Source organism: Chaetodon trifascialis, chromosome 6 (genome assembly GCF_039877785.1).
Source record: "Chaetodon trifascialis isolate fChaTrf1 chromosome 6, fChaTrf1.hap1, whole genome shotgun sequence".
NCBI lineage: Eukaryota > Metazoa > Chordata > Actinopteri > Chaetodontiformes > Chaetodontidae > Chaetodon > Chaetodon trifascialis.
Window position 1 is genome coordinate 7,505,180 of NC_092061.1, and position 22,369 is coordinate 7,527,548.

The 22,369-nt window shown below is 44.8% G+C and overlaps 1 protein-coding gene across 2 annotated transcripts in view; it reads right to left on the reverse strand.

Moving 5' to 3' along the window:
- LOC139332680 (tetratricopeptide repeat protein 28-like) overlaps nucleotides 1-22,369 on the reverse strand; it is a 158,960-nt gene that overhangs the window by 132,482 nt on the left and 4,109 nt on the right. The gene's annotated exons all lie outside the window — the stretch shown is intronic.

The window sequence follows — 22,369 nt, forward strand, 5'->3', positions numbered from 1 at the left end:
GGGGCCAAGCCGTGCTTTGCAATGGCATGCTATTTTGTGATATATGTACTCTGAAATTATGAGGTCCATACGCCATAATGCAATGCATGATGCTGTCGCTCAGAGGACATATTAGGTGTCCTGCTCCACTGTGAAGTGCAGTGGCAGAAGAGAGATGTGACACGGACAGAAGCCGCGGCAGTATATTGAAAAGGCAGGTGGGAGAGCGAGCAGCGCGGGGGTGATTCATTCCTCCAGCGGGCTGAGATGGAGTAGGAAAAGCTTTTTTTAAACACTTGACTGGAGCCGAGTGTGGGGTGCCATGTTTAAGGGTCATCGCAACCAGACCCCTCCTTTGTTCTGGTGTCATCACTCTCCATTTCACACTGCCTGTCATTCTGGCGTGCTGTGCCTCAGTGTTTGAACAACATGGAGGCTCGTGATCTGACTGGCTGAACATGATGTTCTTGTGCATGGCGGATATACAGAGAGTCAGAGAGCTTAACGCGTGTCCGATGAGCACATGCACCTGCATTTATTTGTACTTTATATGCAGGAAGAACTTTACAGTTAGGGGGTCGGTGAGCTCTGCTTCCATGCTGGCATGAGGCAGGTTGATTCCTGCCAGTCGTGTTGGGAACAAGGCATTTCTTTTATTGGCCTGCACCTTTAGGTGAAGTGGCACCGCTGCAGATGCATTTATGCACTGTGTTTGGCAAAGTGCAATTCTGGATGACATTTTGGCATTAAATTGTACCCACATTTCCATTCACAAAGACCATCTCATCCAACTCTAGGACAAGCAGCAGCATCTATCCACCCAACGCTATGACGCTACTTCACTGCATCATCAAGCTGCATCTCTTGTTTTCCAACCCTCATCTTTAGTTACCAGCTTTGGATAGAGACTGAAGGAGTGAGGTCACACAGAGAAGCAGGCTCATACTTCTACAGGGTGGCTCGTCTAGATATTCATAACAGAATTGGAAGCTCAAGATTTTGGAGGGCCATCAAATTGGCGGCCGCTTCTTCTCATTGAGAGGAGTCAGCTGAGGTGATGTGGGCACCGAGCAAGACTGCCTTTTGGCTGCCTCCCTTCAGTGTTCCCGACACAACGGGCGAGGAGGAGATCCCAGAGTAGATCCAGGACACGCTGGTTTTGGGATTCTCCCCAAGAGGAACCGGAGGAAGTTGGCCCTTTGCTTCATCGACCATATCCAGAACGAGCTATCTGAGAATGCTGGGATGGACTGTATGGCCATTAGTGAAATGTTGATGTTTTTGCATGTGGGCTGGAGGAGAGCCATCCAGAGCGAGAAGCAGTCAGGACTGACTGCTGATACTTAAACTCCCTTTAATAGAATGGGCAGTGAATGGGACTTCTGTCACACAGCACAGCTCTAATCTAATCCTCCACTCCCGTGAGCTGTGCCCCGCCAACAACCTGCACAGAAACATGCAGCACTGGCGGCTGCAGACATCCTCCCGTCTGCCTTTCAAATAAATACGTGAGAAGAGAGAAAACCAATCGGATCTGACTTTGCTTACAGGAGATGCTCAGTGATTACACCCATTAATGGCTGGCAAAATCACTTAACAATGCTGTATTAATACACGATCATGAAGTGAATGACTGTGAAGAAACAGCACACAGGTTGTATTCACAGTAATGCGCTGTACGTGCTATGACCTAATGTGCCTTAACTGCCATTCCTCCACTGTGAGGAACTTCATTATGACTGGAAACAATTAGTGAGAGCAACGTATGTAATGGGCTCTCAGCTTCCAACAGCACAGTCAATAGCCTGGAAATGGAAACTCTGCTCTAATCACTAATGAGAAAATTGTGGAGGGGCAAGAGGGAGGGAGCAAGTCACTGGGGAGCGGGGATAAGACGAAAAGGCAGCTCGACACCAGTACAGTGAGCTGTATGATAAAGACAGTGTAACGTTAGACTGTGAAATAAGACCTAAATCTCACTTTCATCGTCACAACATAGATCCACATCGTAATCTGATTCACGGCTTATCAAAAAGGTAATCATCTGACTTATTACTCTTCATCTGATCACGAGCTCCCCATGAATAACTGATGCATTTACTGCCTGCTTCGTAATTGACCCAAGCCCGAGGAAGGGCGTGACAGAAATCACACTGGCAATCAGCACGATAACGGATTAAGCCTATATCCATAACAGGGACCGGCTCCTAGCAGGGAAAACGAGCAGGCAAACACACAAGAGGGAGTGCTTCATAAAGCCCACTCGGCACCTGCGGTACGGGCTACAAAAGCTGCAGCTAATGTGTGCCGTTCCTCTGTGTTTCTGTTTTAATGATAGCCTAAACTCTATTTCCCCCTCTCCCATCTCAGCAAAAATCAATGTTAAGGAAACACTCAAGTTTCCACCGAGCAATAGCAATTTCTGTCCGGACGGCTACATAGCGAAGAGGTGTTTTATGGTGGTAATGCCACTGCACCACAGGCTATGATTGGATATTTAATAAGCAGGCCCGGGCTCCCTATACCTTTGTCTTCCTCTCTCAACTACGGGGTTTATAAAACCAGAAGCCCACCACTAAATTAAACTCTCTGCTTGTGGGACGCAAGACGAAAAAACAGCGTCTTTGAAATCAATGCAATTATTAAGCATTTTTATGGGCTCAATACATTTATATCGCTGTGAAATGCTCTGAAAATAAATGGTGGAGCTCTGCTTCATTTGCACGGTGCTTGAAGAGATGTGTTATTCGTATTGGTCTGACTCCCCTATACCTTCACATCCTGTTTCCCTAGCAATACCATTGTGAATTATTGATGTTACCACCATGTCTCCCTCCCTCCCTCCCTCCCCCGGTGCCTTACACACCAGCCCTCTGCAGGCATCTCCAAGCTTGACTGAGTCTCCGAAGAACAGGCTGCACACAATCCCAGTGACAATATCCAATAAAGCATAGCAGGGGGGAGGGGCAAGATGCACCCTGACATTTAAATCAATTGCTTTCTTACAACAACTCTATGATTTTTAATCCATCTTTATTACCATCTTCACTGCAAAGCCGAAAGCAGCACGCCGCTTTCTATCACAGCAGACAGAACTCGCTGAATCTCTTCATGTCTGTTTCTGGCATTTCAGTCCAGATGGCAAAAATGGCGTCTTAATATTAATATAGCTTAATGCGGTAATGCTCCTTGTGTTGAAACTCAAACGGGGAGATCTAGCTCTGGGTGTCAGTTGTTTGTTAATGTTTCATCCCGAGATCTCTATCTGCAAACAGTGTGTTTAACAGTGTGTGCAAAAGAAAATGCACAGATGTGTTTGAATTCCCAAGGTCTCTGAATGCATGTTTTATCACTCTGCCTCAGAGAGGTTGTGTGTGTGTGTGTGTGTGTGTGTGGGGGGGGGGGGGGGGGGGGGGGGTGTCCTGCCACCCTGAGTAGAAAACGACAGTAGCTGCTCCTTCATGCAGTGGAGAGAAAATCTACAACAGAAACATCACAACCACATGATTTATGCCGTATATGTGCTGCAGCTCCAAGTGCTTCAGATTACAATATTTCTCTCTCGGCAGTTAATTAAATGTATCCAAATGGAATCTAATGTCTAATGGATTACAGACACGTCCGCTAATCCCAGCAGATCAAACAACATAAACCAGTTTGATCTTTCACATGTAGATCCACACACAGCGGTGACACATGACTGGTTTGTCTACATGTGTGTTTGGAAGCCAGTCCAGTAACATCAGTTTGGATTAACAGATGTATCAATACAACTTTAAATCCTGAATTACAGGTAGGACTGTACTCCTAATATATTGACAATAGTATTATACAAAAATAAATATTCTTTTTAGGCATATAAGCAAAGAGGAGAAAAAATCTGTGTGTTTAGCAAAGCGTAGTGTCCTATTCACTGGTCTGTGCAGGGCAACGGGGACGCTCAATCACAGGGATCAAAATCTTGTGCAAACAGCTTAACCTGATTACCACTCTTATTGAAATACAGCCAATTGTCTGGTTACGCCATGCGTGTAAATGGAAGCAGTGAGAGATAAAGAGTCCAAACCAAAGCCAACGTCTATCGCTGTTTCCATTTATTATTCATATTTCTCTCTTTATGATGCCGTTAGCCGAGGCAGTGAACAAAACATGGCCGGCGTGTACACAGAAATAACTCACGTCTGTGCTTTAATATTTGAAGAGGCTGAGACAAATAGTTCCCCTGTGTGAAAACCAATAAACAGCATTAAGTAGTGCGCTAACAAAAAAGCTGAAACGTTCTAATGGATGTGTTTTGTTATTGGTAAGCGGCAGCTGATTTATGCTGACAACTCTTGTCCGGGGCGTATCGGCATCTATTCCCAGGTGGATCTCTGTCTCTATAACCTCTCAGGCAACCGGCACTTAAACCAAATTGCTCAAGTAAATATCCAACAATATATATTGATCGCACATAAAAAATGTGGACCAATTAAGTAACACAAGCTTCCGCTGAAAAAAAGGACTATAACAATGCTCAGTGGTTAACAAAAATGCATAAAAAACAGCATCAAATGCTGCTGACATCTGTGGTGGAAATTATTATCTTTATTATGAACCTTGCTCAGCACAGTGCAGAACTTAATCCTGTGCTTGAATCCTCGCACACAGCTTGCTAAGTTCTCTCAGGTATCAGAAAATGCCTGGAGCGCATCACCAGCAAGACACGGAAGCCAGTTAACATTAAAACAGGCAAAGCACAGAGGGAAAATCAAAAGGCTTTATGTGCTGAAGCCCCTCGGCTGTCGAGGAAGAACCAGCCTGCAGCCTGGAAAGACAAAATTAATAAATGGACTTAAAGTTACAATCAGCGGGAGGGGTTAGCGCTGCGGTGACAGCCCCCGAAAGTGAGACAAAGAGGGGGAAGGTGAGATAAAGGAAGAGCAGAAAAGCGCTGAAATGTCTGCAGCGCATTAATTGTTCATGAGAAGGTGCATACAAGCAAACAAAGCTGTGATGAATGGTCTCATTTGCGCAATGAGAAAGGCCCCGCCCGGCTCGTCTGCGATACAGCTCCAGTCTCCTCTTTACTCAGGCTTATGCAAATATGGACCTCCATTAGCTGTGTTAACAGGTAACTGCTCCAAAGTGACCCCCATTGACCGGGCCGCCATGGCGAGGTGATGGATAGTCCACCAATACTGATTCAGTGTCACTCAGGGCAGAGGGAGGTGACTTCATCCCTCTGAAAAATATGATAAACAATCAGGAACGCTTCAATTTATCTTTGGACTTTTACTGTCTTGCTATCTCACAGAATTATATACATGTAGAGCAGAATATTTACAACCCACATCCCCTTGTAGGCAAAGTGGAAGCGTGATTAAGCTATGAAACATTAATGATGATGCCCCAGTCTCTTCCCCTGTCCTCATACAGCAACATCTCTGCAAGGCAAATTAGGGCCTCCTAATACTCCAGACGTGGCGCTTCAGCACCAGACGTGACCACATTAATAAGGAGAAATTAGACAAACACAGAGAGATGTTTATTCGGGAAAAACATGCCCCCTGAGACCTCACTAGGGGAATAATAGGGCCGGGACAGTTGGCATAATGAGACGGAGAGACAGACAGACAGAGAGGTGTAGGAGACATAACATAGTGTGTGAAAAGGCACACAGAAAGACTCAAAATGATGGCGCTCTTACTTTTATTCCCCGCTATTCACTCCACTACAAAAAAAAGCAATTATAGAGAAAATGAAAGGTAACTGGGCGGCCAGCTGTAGCACTGATGACCACTGCTCTCAGTGGGAGTTCTTTAAATGGGAAACTACAGCGGTGAAATACAGCCAGGGCCCTGTCCCGCGTCTACCTCTGAATCTACTGATTAAACTGCTTTAACAGATAAATATGGTTAATTACGCACCAGAATGAACTGGCGTTGGAGTACGGGAAAGAATGTAATCAATTCGGGACAGAAACGAGGTCCAAACAACAGCAAAAATATGAGAAAGCTCATAATCCCCAGGCATCTGTTTGCACAGCTACCTCCATGCATACCACTACATGCCAGTGCAACGCCATGAGTGGGCGCCGGTTTGTGGCGAAGCTCGCCGTCGTGTGAGCCGATGTCGCCAAGGGTCATATTGACACCTGTGTTGTGAATAATGCATGACCGCATAACGGCTTTTTTTTTTTGCTTTAATAAAAAGGCCGTCGAGGGAACAGCCGGAATGAAAATGCCACAAAAGCTGCAGAAAGGTCCTAATTAGTGCAACCCCCTATGTGCCTCTAGCCCCCACAACAACAACAGCATTCACACCACAGGAACCAGATATGGAACATGAATCACCGCCTCCACGCAGGACTGAGGTGTGCAATCTATGGCAATAAAAATGCGTGTTGCATAGCCGCGGCGCTAACAAGCCACGTGTGCCTCACCTAATACATGTACAGTATGTGCACGCGGGCACACACAGCTCATAACAAAGCAGACAAAATGTGGCTTAATGCTGCACAAGATACATTTACTTTTTATCATAAGGAAAATTACCCCAGTGGTCAACTGAGCCTCCAGTTGTTTACCCAGTATCACATTTCCCAGTGCCACCACACTGATTGGATTTACTGAAAGCAATACGACAGCTTGATATCCTGTCATAAATAAATCGAATGCGCATGTATGAGCAGTAAACATTAACACAAAAGTCAGGCTTTGAGTGGCGGTGGAACACCTGGATAACACATCAACAAACACTCTCTCGCTTTTGGTGATTTGACTCAAATATGATGCAGAGCACATTATCTGCATGAAACAACAGAACACAGTCCGAGTATGCTCACATTTCACTGGTGCCGTGTCAGCGCCACGTCGGCCTGTAACATCCGGCGGTTTGCTCCATCTTCTAATAATGTGTCATCTGAAGAAATGAAATCTTTCTAACGCTGCGGTATCTCTTTCATCATCACCCCTGGCCCTCGTGTGCGTCTCACATCCTCCTCAGACGCTTTCAGAACAGGAAGTGTTTCTCTGTGAGTGACAGGAACACGGCATTGAGACGCTGTAATCCCGGTCCAGTTCTCCCCTCCGTCCCCTGAGGATTTGCAGAATATGAGGCAGAGCCCAAAAGACGAACATCCACACTTTCTCTCCCGCACACACACACACAAAAACCCATCCCTCCTCATCTATACCCTTATCACCAGCTTTGACCTCTCACCTCAACTCCAAAGTGAGACTCTTTATTAGTCTGCCACATCCAATAAACCCTGCCTTATAAGAGAATGAAAGCCGGCCTCCCTTCCTGCTGTTGAGGGATCAGAGCAGAGGTTGAGACAGCTGTATCAGACGTTCTTCAGCCATATCGCAGCAGCCAATCAGGACATACTGATTAAGGTAACCAGCCAATCACCCAGCCAGTAACCACAGATGCTCCGACGACCCTGGATGTAATCAATTCTCAAACTCAGGCACTATTTCCATCCAGTGATCACCTTTATCTGCCCAAAACAGTGTTATTCTAGAGAGGAAGTGATAAAAAAAGTGAGGTCAACGTGCAACTCCAAACAAAGTTACAACAAATATACATGGTTTTGGATTCGAGAGCAGAATTAAAGATGGTGGATAAATATTAAAAATATATTAGCAAATACAAAAAAATCTGAATTTTACTCCCAAAATATCAGTATCACATACAATGATAAAAAAAAGCTATAAAATATATGATCTTATCACACTTTAATGAAACAATGCTAGCATTGCAACAGCCATGCTAGCAGCTCTGAGTGGCTGTACACAATATGCTTTGCGCTAAATGCTAATGCTAGCATGTTCACAATGACAACGCTAACATGCTGATGTTTAGCAGGCATAATGTTTCCCATGGTCGTTTACGGTGTTAGCATGCTAACGTGCTATTTAGCACACAGCTGAGGCTAGTTTGGGATGAATTTGGTCAACAAAGTTACTGTGTGTGCACCAAATTTTCATGGCAATCCATCCAGTAGTTGTCTAGATATTTCACCTAAAACCGCAAAGGTCAACCTCATGGTGGCGCTAGAGGAAAAGTGAGATTATAGAGGGAAAACAGCGCTGTTGTACTCCAATTGAAGCTCAGTCTGTTTGTTTCATGTCTGCATGGGTAACACTCAACATTCCCGGACACACACACACACACACACACACACACACACACACACACACACACACACACACTCACATGCAAACACACACACACACAAAGATGGATTACATTTCGCTCGTCATAATGGAACCATCTCTGTGAAATGGCACCAAGCGGTCCAGCATATTGACCATAACCGAGCAGCGGAGATAAAGATGAGAAGCGGCAGAGCAATCAAACAATGAGCTACGATTCATCAGGGCAGCAGATCAACAACGATCAGGATGGGAGCAGTGTGACCGGAGCCTTTATCCCTCTCATTGTCAGCACTGGCAGAAAACTAGCTCTTTAGCGATAGCGAAGCTGTTAGATTCAATTAAATCCACATCAGTTTACCCACATCAGGATATCACAAAGACGAACGCTTCAGCCTGGCAAACAGGTCTGAGAAGAGCTTTTTAATTAAACGTGCCAGAAAGAAAGCGAGTCCTACGACACAGAAACTTCAAAACACATCTGAAATAAATTCAGAACACTTCCGCTTGTAATTAGGTGTCAGGTGATGTAGGGTCTGAGCCACCGGCGAAGAAGACAGTTCCATTTCGGTATGGAACACAGAAGAGTTGAGGCATTTTTCTTCCGCTGTATTAACATATTCTCTCAGCTCTGGAGTTCTTTGTGGAGTGAATGGCAGTGAAATGAAAGAGCACACTCTCTGAACATAACCTCCAGTGAATTATCAGTGCTACGCCTTGCATCGCTCTCAGGCTGTCTGCAGGGTTTAAGGCCACACAGCGGAAAACCTTTGACACTTCACAAAGGATGCTTTTACAAATGAACATGGCTTACATTATAGCCGGGCGTATATTAGAGCCTCTATAATAATACAACACAGAGAGGGTAAAAACAATGAGGCGCAGTGTTTGAAGGCGGATTCCGCTTCTACTGTCCGTTTTAACCTCTGCAGACCAAACACTGTCCTCCCCCCTCTCCAACTGGCCGAACATTTCTATTTATTAATCAAACATGTCAGACAAACGAGACTTTTAATTCCCCTGAGGGCTCCGCAGCCACAAAGGCATCTTATTTAATTATGCACTGGTTTAATGTATACTGCGCTCAGGACCTACAGAGGAATTAAAACACGTCTTTATTTCAGGAGCCAGACGGCAGGCTGCCAGGTGTGGCGCCAAAACATGTAAATGCATAAAAATAAAATCACATGAAATGCACATTAGCACACATACGCTTTAATGTTTAACCGCAGTGCTGATGCAGCAGCGTGGTGCATCACATTATGGATGTGCATGATAGAGTGCTTTCCATATTTCATATTTCATTTGTTGCCTTATTTTTCCCAGAATGAAAACCGAATGTTTCCACAAACCCACCCCAATAATGTAATAATGTTTAACCACAGACTTTGTAACGGCAAACTCCCACGTGGCATGAATGAACGCGTTGTGCCATAAGTGTTGCTCGGGGAAATGAGAGCTCTGGTGGTCCTGCAGATGCAAATGTGCAATTACACGAAGTACACAGATGAAACTGAAAGGAGACTGCATCATAAATAAACATGCCAATGCTTAGGGTAAATGTGTAATTTATTCTATTTATGAGTCAATGAAAACTGTGGAAGTAATTAGAAACATTCTGATCTTGATACATCAATATTTCATTATGATACTGGAAGCAAAGTTTTGGAGAGGCCGGGATATAAACTGTAGTAATATCAGATAAACACTTTCACATTCCAGTGTGAATATCAACTTTACAGTCAAACCATGTCAGCCTTTAAGAGGGATCAGTGCGCAGCGTTTTACAGCCAGATGGGCCTTTATAATATGTCCCATTACAGAGTTCTATGTGCTACATGTGGACAGACAGTGTGTGTCATTTGACAGAGAGGACGAACAACTGTTTTTGTGTGCTGTGATACTCTATGTTTACATCCGTCTGGACTCAACAGGTGAAAAGTAAAAACTTCCTCAGCGTTTGCCATTGCTGGACCTGCCGTGACCCTGACGAACGAGAGAGGTCGTTTCCGAGCTTTGTTGACAAACTTCCCAACCGGCTTCCTGTTTTCAGCTCATTGTTAGATATGATTTCCCAAGGCCACGGCCGCGACTCTGACCTCATTTCCAGACGGGTCTGTTCACACGTGACGTAACGCGGGGCAGAGTTTATGTCTCATCAGACCAGAATGAAGTTCAACAAGAGGAGAGGCGCAGTCGTGACAGAGCGTGCGCACGCTGATGAGACCATCGCCATCACCTGAGGCTTTTGTGTGCTGTGACAAATGGAGAACAGTGTTGCAGAACAATGTTTTCTGGACGTTTGATTGGAGGAGCAGTGGGTAAAATCCACACTGCTGCACAGTCACAGTTAGAGTGATTGATTAGACTGCTTCACCTCTTCTCTGGCCGAGTCACAATAACTGCATTGCACTGGTTTTCTCCCAATAAGCTGATAGGTGGGTTGATTTCAGTGGCTGTAGCTATTTACTATTTACCAGAGCGCAGCCTGATCACAACTGGTCAAAGCCTCTGATTGATCCTGCAATTCATGCAACTGAGCACACACTGGCGACACCCCCATACAGATGGAGTTCCATCTGTATGGGGGACTTAAGCGGCTACAAAGACTTGAACAAGCAAATCATCTTACTTTAATAATATTCTTTTACAGCTTTCAGATTGTCTTTCACGAGCTTGCATCATTTAGCCAGCATCGTTAGGTGCCAAGCACTAATTAGGCAGCATTAATCAATAATAAACACCAACGCTGGAGCACTGTAGACCTCAATTATGGATGGAACAATCCTCAGAGCTTAATTTGACACATTTATTCCTGCAGGTTTTCAGATTAAGCAGTGACAAGCTTTGAATGAAATCTATATCAACCACAAGTTAATCTGCTTTTGCTTTAACTGATGACTTAAGTAAGAATGAATAGTACAGTATTAAAGGGTTTAGAAGGTGAAGGTGGGCACTCTGGAGCTGCACAAAGCAAAGCACGAGGCTGCTTACAAGCTTGTGTGCGGATTAAATGGCACTTTAGTACTTTAAGGCTATAAATATGACACACAGATGGACAGTGCAGACGTTTCTGAGGACTGTTTGATATTCAAAAGTCAGATTTAATGAGACTGACGCTCCGCTGCACCTGCAGGATGCCACCTGTCCAGATGTGGGTGAACACACCAGGATCATTATCCTCCTCCCCTTCCTCTCAATAAGTGTTTCAGTGTTAGTCGTAATGACATAATGCGGTTTTGTAAGGTAAAATAGCAGCGGTGCAACATGACATTTGCTGATTGCACTGTTGACTCACCACCTGCTGCAGCGCTCCAGGAAGGGAACACTGTAAGAATTAGATGCGTGAAGACGACACTGTTGATTCCTTCGGTAGTGATACGTAACCTTATGTTTCTCTCAGCTGTGACTGACGCGTGGTGTCTATGCGTGGAGTGAGGCAGGAGAAACACTGACACAATCACTAAATAACTACGCCACTAAGTCATGTTTATTGGCTGTCTGGTCCGGTTTGGTTCTCTCGCTCACAGGTGCACATAAACTAAGTGACTCAGCCTCTCTAATTAAGCAACATAATGTAATGTGATGGGCAGATTTATGCACTCTAATTTAAGACTACTCATTTGCAAGGTAATCATTATTAGGGTTAATTATAATCACCTCCTGAAGAGCCGTTTTCGATCTGGATTTGCAGTAAACGAGGAGGATAACAGGGATTTTGTATAAGAACGTTAAAATGTTTTACCATCAGCCATCTTTTCTCATTTATCCATCTAGTTACTTATTTATTTTGCTTTCATAATCTGAGCTACTAGCAGCCATCTTCTCTCAAACAGGGATATGGATTATTCAATTATGTTTTAGGATTGTTTTATGACTTTGTGACTTAAGAGTTTCGCTCTTTTTTGCCAGAGTGTAAGATTACATTCAAACGACAGAGCACACAGAATTTTTCAGTGCAAAAAAGTGGTTGCCAGCAGGGGCAATCAGGCCAAATGAGGCGGCAGACAGTGGTCCAAATGTGGTTACCCAGGGCACCTGGACAATCGTTAGTGATGAGGACTGGAAAGTTGTTATGTAAGGAGCTATTGTGACTGTGATTAGTTAGTAACAATCCACTGAATTACGGTGGATAAACAGTGAGTTCATTTGTTTGTGGCGCCTTCTCGATGCCATTCGAGTATAAGATGAACACCCTGCCAACCGAGCGCCTGGATCTGCTTTGTTAGATACCAAGAGTGTGTGAGAAAATATGTTTTATAGCAATCTGGGTGAAGCAACCCTTTGGGGCCAGCCCTGGCGTTGTAGTCACAGAAAGTAGATCCTGTGTGAAGATCATAAGGCCAAAAGGGGAGCAAAGACGAACCGGAGCACACTGCACCTCGAAGACCTGCAGGGGAACAACAACGTCCTTTACATCTCACTAAAACACCACAGCAGGATTTCTACACCTCGAGTCAAAAAAGGCAACTAATTAGAGAAGCAAACTGGTAGAAGGAGGTACACCGCATGAGGACTGAAACTCATGAATGACAAAGAAAAGCAGCAGATCCTCACATCTGAGAAGCAGGAACCAGAGACTGAAACCGTAAATCGAAAAGCCACAGATTAATTTTCTGCATTCGGTCTTATACAAACGCAAAGAAGCAGGAGGAGCGCCACTTAGCATTTGCATATGCATCGCCACATAAACAGATGCATACAACAGCGACTCCAATGCCGCGCTTGCTTTGCATGTGAAAGGGTTAACAAACACGGGCTTAAATCATACTTTAAGTCGCTTCTCAAAGGCAGAAACCTTAAAGCAGAATACAAAACGCTTCAACGACGAGGCTCCTGGTAGATGAATGTGGGGGACGTCGGGTGGTCTGTTAGAGTCAAAGCACAATGCACGGCACTCGTGTATGAGACGGCCGGGCAGGACACGTCTCTCCGCTAAGAATCAGGTAGATCGTCTGGTCCGACCGATCCCCCTTGGGGGGCTCAGGGTGTAATCCTCAGGGATTGATGGGTTTGTTGTGCACACCTGTACAAACGTTTGAGAGCAGTGACACCCTCATGGTCCCGAGATGATGGCACTTTCAGCAGGACTGTGTCCTTGTCAAGGTGCAAGAATCACCCGGGAACGGTTTGAGGATGTTCAAGCGAAATGACGTTAATGATCCGACCACCAGAGTCCCCTGATATCAAGCCCACTGGACGCCTTGGAGGTGAATTCCGATGAAACATCCACTAAAATGAGAGCAAAGCGCCGACGTCTGCTTAGATTCAACGCAGACCGCCTCACGAGAGAAGCTGCAGGTCTGTCCGCTACGTGTTCCAGCTAACATCGGGGTCAAAGGTGCTTCAGTGAGCGTCTGAACACAGATTGATGTTTCTCTGGTCACTGAGTGTGTCTGATTGTCCGGCTCATTAAAACAACAACACACTGGAGTTCTGTTTGAGGACACGTGTGTGTGATTTTCAACGCCTGACTGGAAGAGCTCAGCCTCTGGTCAAATCCTGCGATCGCATCCATAACCACGGAAGTCATTTGTCAGCTTCGCACACGTAAAAACACCACCTGTACTCCATGTTTTTTAGCCAATACATCTCCCCAGGCATTTCCATTTTGCTGCTCCTGTTGTTGTTGCTGGTGCATTTCCCTGTAAAACTCATTACAGAGAGAACGAATTAGAGGGAAGTATCTAGGTAAGACACAACAGCGCAGGCACTCGAACAGCTAATTGTAATAACCTGACACAAGTGAGTAATTTAGCTGCCTAAAAACGAGCCCTGAGATCTAGAAGGAGCACTTTAGAAGAATGGATTAGGCTGGAGGCCATTACACACCAAGACATTTCCACAGAAAAAGAAGATCCATCTTTCGCTGGGCTGGATTTGAATATTAAATACTTTCCATTTTAGGAAAAAAATCGGAGATTATCACACAAGGCGTTAACATAATATTGTCCATATTGCAGTCTTTGTTCCAGACTGCCCTCAAAACATCCATTATTTATTAGAAATCTTCGACCATTAATCATATACGACGTGCCAGTTAAGTCAGTAATTAAGGAGAAATTGTGACACTCGCTTAATGGGCAAAATTAGGTCATACTTTAAGTACAGCTTGATTACATTTCATGTTCCGGTTCCACTCGAGCAACGCCGACAAATAGACTTTGTTTTCTGCTGATGCATCAATTGAAACAGCGAGAGATTTTAAGTGACATATTACTGAACAAATGTGCTCTATTAATGCGCAGTGACATTTTTCACTGCTGTACGCTGTGATTTACACACTGATGTGGCCTGTTTCTATTCGCAATAATGAGGAAAGATGTCCCGTCAGCTATCATTTCACTTAGCCTGCGGAGTGTTGACCACTGACGGCGCTGCGGAGCGTTTGGCTCCACGTGCTTTAATATGCTATTCCTAGCATAACTTCAGAGCTTTTATTTTGGTAAAACTATGACTGTTTATTACAGCAGGACAGCCAAGGAGACGATTATGATGCAGAAGTCATCTGAGAAGTTTCTTTTTCTCTTGTTAAAACTTCACTCCAGCGTTACAATACACAGGAACTGACTGAATTCAAGCCGACCACGGCTTCTGTTTTCCATCAGTGAGAAAATTACTAATTCTTACAGCCACATTTCAAGCCTGCAGGGGTGCCTGCCTTATTTCAGGCCACTTAAATTGTATAAAAAAAACATACAATGCAAAAAAAGATCAATATGTCTTCTGTTTTAGCTGTATTCAGTTAAGACTCATGTAGCTGATTGGATGACAGTAAAATCAGAAAAGGGATTGCGTCACACCCAAACTCAGGTCTCGACCCACTTCTTTCATTTATTTCAAGTACAAACCAATTAGACGCTGATTTCCCGGACTGCTGCTGTGCTTCTCTCCAAAAAAAGCGAGACAGCCACCTGGAAACAGAATTAGTGGCACCTTTATCCCCACCGATTTATTTCTCTGGGAGGAACCAGGGCACATGACTCATTCTGGGAAGGAGGTTACATCATGAAAAGGTGCCGTATGAAACAGACCACACGCTAAGAGAGGAACGCTTTCCACCATGAGCTACGACCAAAGCTTGCACCTCCTTAAAGAGGTGAAAGATACAACAACACATCTGTGATATTATGCATCAGCCGAATGACTTTCCTTTCTTCTAGTCTAGTGGCGTGACGTTGGTATGCATCTGACACAGCTGCCGGCACTGACGCACGAGAAAATGAGAACGCAGTAGTCACCAAAAGTTCAGAGGTGAAGAGAACGGGCTGAGGAAGCCGATCAGAGCGGCAAGAAAACTCAGCTCCGCTATTCATCTTGCCATGCTTATGCAGTGTGTACTAATGGGCTTCCTGCAGGTTGCTCTCTGCTCTACCCCATTTCCCCAATGGAGCGCTTCCTCCCTGCAGCAGAGCCAGGCTGTGCTAATTCTGGAGACATCCAGGACTCGAGGCCCGAGCCCCGTCAACTCCCAGGTGGGAGGGGACTGCACGATATGAAGGTGACAGCGAGATGAACCCCTGCACGCAAAAAAAAACAGAGCATCTGTGTAACCCAAGGGGTTATGTGCTTGGAGCAGGGTGCAATTGTTTTCCTCATTTCCTCAGGCTTGTAAAGCTGATCCACTATCAGCGGCGGGCTGGTATGCCACGAGCATGGCAATGAGCTTGCTTTCTCTGGGCCTTTTGACATTTCTTGCCATGTAATAGCAAGCAAAAAGCTATTAAGCTGGTAATCAATTGATGTATCTGGAGGGAAAAAGCATTCTGAGGGCGCAGACGTTCTCGAACGTGATTGAAAGTTTCTTGTTTAAGGTGCTTACCAAAGCGTCGACACAATTTATTTCTTTTGGGACGCAGAGGCCGCTGCGTTTAATTTTCTGAATAGCTTATCTGCAAAATGGCATAGAGGGAAAAAAAACAAAAGACACATTTGTGGAAAACTAAAACACGCTGACCGAATTAACCAGAACACAACTGGCCACACACACACAGACGCACACACACATACAGATGCACACACCTAATGCGGGTCCAATATTTGTGAGAAGATGGTCGAAAATCACACGAGCTGCCAGTAGGTGTTGATAGGCCTGACAGATTGTAATCGGGGTGACATCAGCTCCCGGCTCTGACTCATCCAGGCCCTCAGGACAGCGTGGAGACAGACAGCAGCGGGGTGACGGGGAGGTCATCACACACACGTCAAACCACATTACATCATCCGACACTGAAAACCTATTCTTTGTGAACTTTGTGGGATCCGGCAGAGCATCGAAGATATATACTGTACAGAGCTCATGGTCGCTGTAAAAAAGAAAAGACGGGCCAATTTTCTTTTTTTTTATGTGTGGCGGCCTGGTGTTTCTTGAAAGCAGATTAAATTTTACTAAACACTACAATTTGGTGGGGCGCCTGGGTGGCAGAGAGGAAAACCACTTGGCCACCATCACAGCGACCCGGGTAAGCAGGATTTGGAATCCGCTGCTCCAAAATGTAAGAAAAAAAGGAAAAGACACCGAACACATCAACGGTGTATTGAGATAGTAGACTGAAAATAGCAGCACAGCTCTGGATATAAATTCTATCAGTCATATTAGTGGCGTAACGCTGTGCCTGAATGTATTACTCAGAGTTATTTGACTTGAAGAAGGGGATGTGATTGTGGATGCAAATTGCATCCATCAGATTCATCACAATGCCGCAGCTCAGATGCATTTCACACTGAAAACAGTTACATGGGATACAAAACAGGCAGCAAAAGCATCTCATGTCCACAAAGAAGCAAAAGTCTGTTGTGGATACAGACGCGGCGCTGCTTACCAAACTGCAGCCCGGGATTAGTTTCATCTCATCTGCGTAAAGAATGACACAGCTGCCAAGGAAGCGCCGCTGAAATCAAACTCGTGTGCGTGTGTGTGAGTGTGTGTGTGTGGTCACTTTCCCTCCATCATGGCTCGTACATATGTGCAGCACAGCTCAGCCACAACGGCCTTCTAAGGGAAAAAGACAGAATTGAACTGCTCCCGCTTATTTCACAGATTTTCCAGACAAATAATTTCAGGTTTGTGCCCGCTAGCGCCAACCCTCTGTCCGTCCCGCTCTCTCTGGCCTATAATTACATGCCATTCATTTGATTTGTTCATTAGTTCGAGCCTCGGCTGGGTAGAAGCAAAACGGAACCCACTTATTAGTGGTTCATGACTCTGCTCTCTCCATGGTGAGCTCTAAAGCTTCGGTGGAAAACAGCAGCGGAGCGGTGGAAGAGGGGAAACTGGCGGGAAGACCTTATTCTAACCCAAAGCACACGACGTCATGAGGAGAGACAGCAGGGGAAGCGTACTGTCATAATAAGCGCATATCCATAAAACCTTGCACGTAAAAACACTGGCAGGGTGTTCAAGAGGCCGACGAGGCAACCAACAAGTTTTTGCAAAGAGGCATTTTTTCTTTCTTCTTCTGCGTAGCTGCATCATTTTCCGTCTTACAGCTTGTGGTGCTTTTGGGACAATTTAATCAAATCAATGTTAATTCAATCCACTGAACACACATCATATTATCATGCACTGCAGATAATTTAATACCTGAATGTGAGAAGATCTAGATTTGATTAATTTTCCTCTTTTCAGCTCATTTCAAGTGCTCAGCCGAGCCATTTTTCCAGTTTCTAACACGTGCGGACCTCTCCTCTCTCCGACAGCCCCGCCACTCACTTTTAAATAGTTTGAGCTCTTACGAAATCTTCAGAAAGTCATCGGTAATTACTTCTGACAGTGACAATCACAAAATCCGCCTTCGTCTGTGTCGTCTTGTTGAAGGAAGTGCAGCTGCAGACGAGCTCCTGCGCCCCATTTTCCACCATAAGCTGATCATTTGCAAGCACGAAAAGGCGAGAAGCAATACATCTGATTTAAGAATGCGACGTGCTGAGCAACTTCCTCTGCACGGTTTTATAATGAGCCTCTGCCGTCTATCCGTATTCTCATGACTAACTCCAGGCATTCATATTTTATAACTATTTATTCATAACTACGGGCAGGTATGCAGGTTGATGTCAACTGCACCCTTTCAAATCAAATCATGCTAATCATAAATATGCATCAAGGGGTTTTATAAATATTCACTGAAACATAGCGTGGCCTCAATATACATATAGAGTTCAGAATTCAGCATTTATTTTTTATTGAGTTTATTAATTTATATTTAATTTTTCTGTTTTAAATTTTCAAGTAGCTGGTGATGAATATATGTGCTGTAACCAGTCAGCAGTGAGATCTGAAAGTGCACAGGAGAGACCAGGAACAGCCAGGCACAGCAGCTTCAAGCTAAAGGCTAATGTCAGCAGGCTAACTAGCTTGAAATGACAACGCCGACACGTGGATGCTGATCACAGAGCTGAGGCTGCCGGGAATGCCGTTAGCTTGGTTTATGAGCAAAAACACCTGCTAAAGTGGACAAATTAAAAAATCTGACCTGATGACAGCTTTAAGAAAAGGTATTTTCTGGAAACATGAAGGTCTAGACAGAGCTAAACACTGCTAGCACGGCTAACAGCCGCTCGTCAGGATGGTTGACAGCTTCAACTTTGCAAAACATTTGATTTCAGGGAAAATAATGTTAAACAATGCACAAATAATCGTAGCGCTCGGTGACATCGTGACCACCTGATACACGTTCTCTGCAGCACAAACGCGCGGTTTAGCCCACTTACTGCGGCTTCACTGCGAGGTTTTCATGTCGTCATTCAGCATGTATCAAAGTAATAGAACAGATCACCAAGACGTTATGAGATAAATATTTCAGATGGTGCGAATAAAAGCGAGAAGAAAGGAACAAGAGCCGTAACCGCTCTCCACGTGAGATCAAAAGCCAGGTTCTTTATTCTCAACGCACACGGAGATCAGATGAGAGCTGCTTTAACGGACTGTCATGCCGACAGGGGAGCATTACACCCCAGCGGTTTTCATCCACATGAAAAGCAGAGCGGCAAAGCACGAGGTCTTCAAATCACACAGCCGATTCTTTTTTCTTCCTTACAGTAACGGCAGCAGACAGTGTCATCACCCAGCACTGCGGGAGAAAGAAGCTTTATGCCTCATCAGGGTGTCACCATCCAATCCTCACACAATTACTGGATATGCTGCAGCTGTAATTAAAGTCTCCTTTCAGCACTCCACACAGCATGACCTTTTCCAATGCAAACACTCATTGTCCCGGTTAAACCCAGAGTCCCTCCGCTGGGATGTAAACAGACATTTTTATGTTGGCGAAAAAGAAAAAAGTATGCACTGAAAAAAATGGGAGCTTCATCTGGGAAACAAGGCTCGAAGGGTTTTAACCATCATTTAAAGATAAGGCAGCAACTTCGGCAACAAACGCTCGAGGAGACAGAATACCCTTGATAGGCACCATCATAACCTATAATCAGAAGATATGCAAATGATAGAGACGTTTCCCCTGACGGCGCGGTGCCAGTCATCGTTTGGTTCCCGGGGAGCTCTCCTGTCAGCGCTCACGCCGGAGAACGGGAGCGATAGCAGAAAGGACTGTTTGTTTAACATGTCACTGAGGAGAGGGAGGAAGCAGAAGGAGCAGCAGGATCCGTCTAGAGAGGGTACAGTCCTGTCTGTCGCTCCGGTGGGCCTGGAAAGCACAGAGTCACAAAATCCTCGCAGGAAATAGACGCTAACGCTATCTCACACAGCCGTGTCTTTAAATGTTAAAGAGTTAGCTGCGGTATCTTTTGAAAGAGTCGATATTTGAGATTTTCAGCCACTAGGTGTCGCACCAGAGCACCAGCAGACGCCACCTCCCCGCTTCATTCATGTTCTCAGCAAGGAAAGACGAACACAAAGCGAGACAAAGCAAAAAATAAAGTTCTCTGGATGAGAACAAGTGGCGAGGAAAGCAGCATTGGCTGGAACAATCCAGTTAGTTTAGTGACATAAGCAAATTCAGCTTTGATCTGCCAACTGAGCTAAACCTCTGTAATGTAATTATTAGCTTGCTTGCTATCCTGCTAACGCTGGCTACCTAAAACATGCAGTAAAATGTGCTTCAGGTCGCTAAAGTTTTGGTTTCAGCTGAATGTTCTGTCCTCCACCGTATCTTTACGCAGCAAATATGTGTTTTCTGCGATATTAAGGCTCAAAATCTCACATGCAGAACCCCTGACGATTAATCATGCACATGAAAAGAGGCTTGATTATACACGGCACATTTTCTCCCAGCTTCCCTCCCAGAGACAAAACGTGAGCACACGCACAAGCGTTGGCCCTGTGTGTGCGAAATGACACCCTATTTTGTTCTCATTTAAGCTTTTTACATTCAGTAAGAGGGTGAGGTACAAAGGGCCTAAAGCTGTCTTGGGTCATTAAACCACACATTTTCTTTCTTCTTTCAGAATGTGTTTTCTGGCACTTACAGCAGAGAAAGCTGACAGATTAGACAGGGGGCTCCTTCACAGGCCGGCTGCGGGCTTCAGCGGGGTGGGCTGCTCGCCGGCGCTCGGGGCAGCGAAACCACGCCTGTCACTGTTTGACGGGCCAATCCAGAAGTGCAGTCGCAGGGAGGTAAGATTGATGATATTATGTACTCACACAGGATCTGAATGCCAGCACACTCCTGTGATTTAATCCCTGTTCCTTCATCAAACATCCAGGCGCGGCAGATGGACTGTACAGCGCCAAAGCTCCCCTTCCCTGAGGCCGACGCCATAAGTGTCAAGACCACCGTCACTAATCAATTCTTAGAGGCAGCGACTAAATGAATAGAGGAGCTGTAAGACGTTATCAGCGTTCATTCATACCAACTGTGATATAAAAAAAAGTCTCAGGAGAAGATCAGAGTTCAGACTAAACGTATTTCTTTTCTGACACATCAGAGGAAAAAAAACTGGAAGATGGATTTGTCATGACCTTGGCCTCCACCTGTACGTTAATGAAGCAGAAAAAACACCTCCCATGAAATCCTCCGAGGTGGCTGCACTGATATATGTTTACGTACATTTCTACACTCAGATGAAAGCCGGTCACGATGAACATTTTGCTTCCCTTGAACCCACTTAATGAAAAAAACATCTCGGAAATGAAATGGCTTGGATGCTTTTTTTGGTCCTGCACAAGCAGAACGCTTCCTGTTTGACATGACTGACCCCTAGTGGTGATCGAAGAAACTTCATTTAAAACATGAACATGCACCCCTCTGTACAATTGTCAATACGGCAGACATATTAATCCCTTTGTCTCCTGTTACAAAGTAAAACACAGGGGTCAGGCTATACATTGACTCAGTCTGCTAACGCAAACCTGAGCACGAGAGTCAAAGCTGTCAGGCAATAAATCCAAGAATAAGCAGAGCTACACAGCCTAGATTAAGCCAACCATCCCCCAGTCAGACCACAAAGAATTCATTGTACTTGGACAGCATATAAAGAGGAGAAAGGAGAATGATTTTGGCAGCGATTTTCAATTACAGTTTGGTCTCACTGGCCTCAGCGGGTTATGAGGTCTCTCCCGAATGAGCGCGATGTGCTCTGTGCTAATGCTACAAAGTGAGAGGCGACACTACTTCTGCAGAGGTGGTCATCACATAGAAGAAATATGGGAAACATCTGGACAGCAACTGCATATTCATAACAATAATGTGAAGCGCTGTCATCATCAGTATGAGCCAGAAGGACGACAGGCGCTCATCAATGAGAGCTTTAATTCTCTCTCTACTTCTATATTTTTCTTTTGTGCCGTCAGCAGTGAAAATGTATGAACGTGTACTGAAACAGAGCTAAAACAGCTGGACAGCAACTGGATATTCACAACAGAAATGTGAACAGTGAGTGCTTGAAGGTCTGCATTCATCAATGAGTTTTACTCTTCTTTCTTTTTGCTCATGCTCTTTTTCTCTCGCTCTTTTTTCTCTTACAAGGTCGGCACTGAGGCTAACTGATGTCACAGGCTTTGTCCTTGTCCACTTCAGCTCTGTCTTTAGCTGGCTGCGTTCTTTCTTAAAATACATATTTCTTCTTTTTTCTCTCTCTCCTTCATTTCTTTTGTATCGCCTGCAGCACAGAGTACTGTATGCACTGAAAAACATCTGAAACAGCTGCACAGCATCTCTATATTCATATAAGTGAACAATAAGTGCTCGAAGGACTGCACTCATTGTCTCTATTGAAATGTCCACACACGGCACACGAAAAGTGATATTCCTCTCTGCAGTGACTCATCTCTACGGTGGAGGAAACCTACCTGA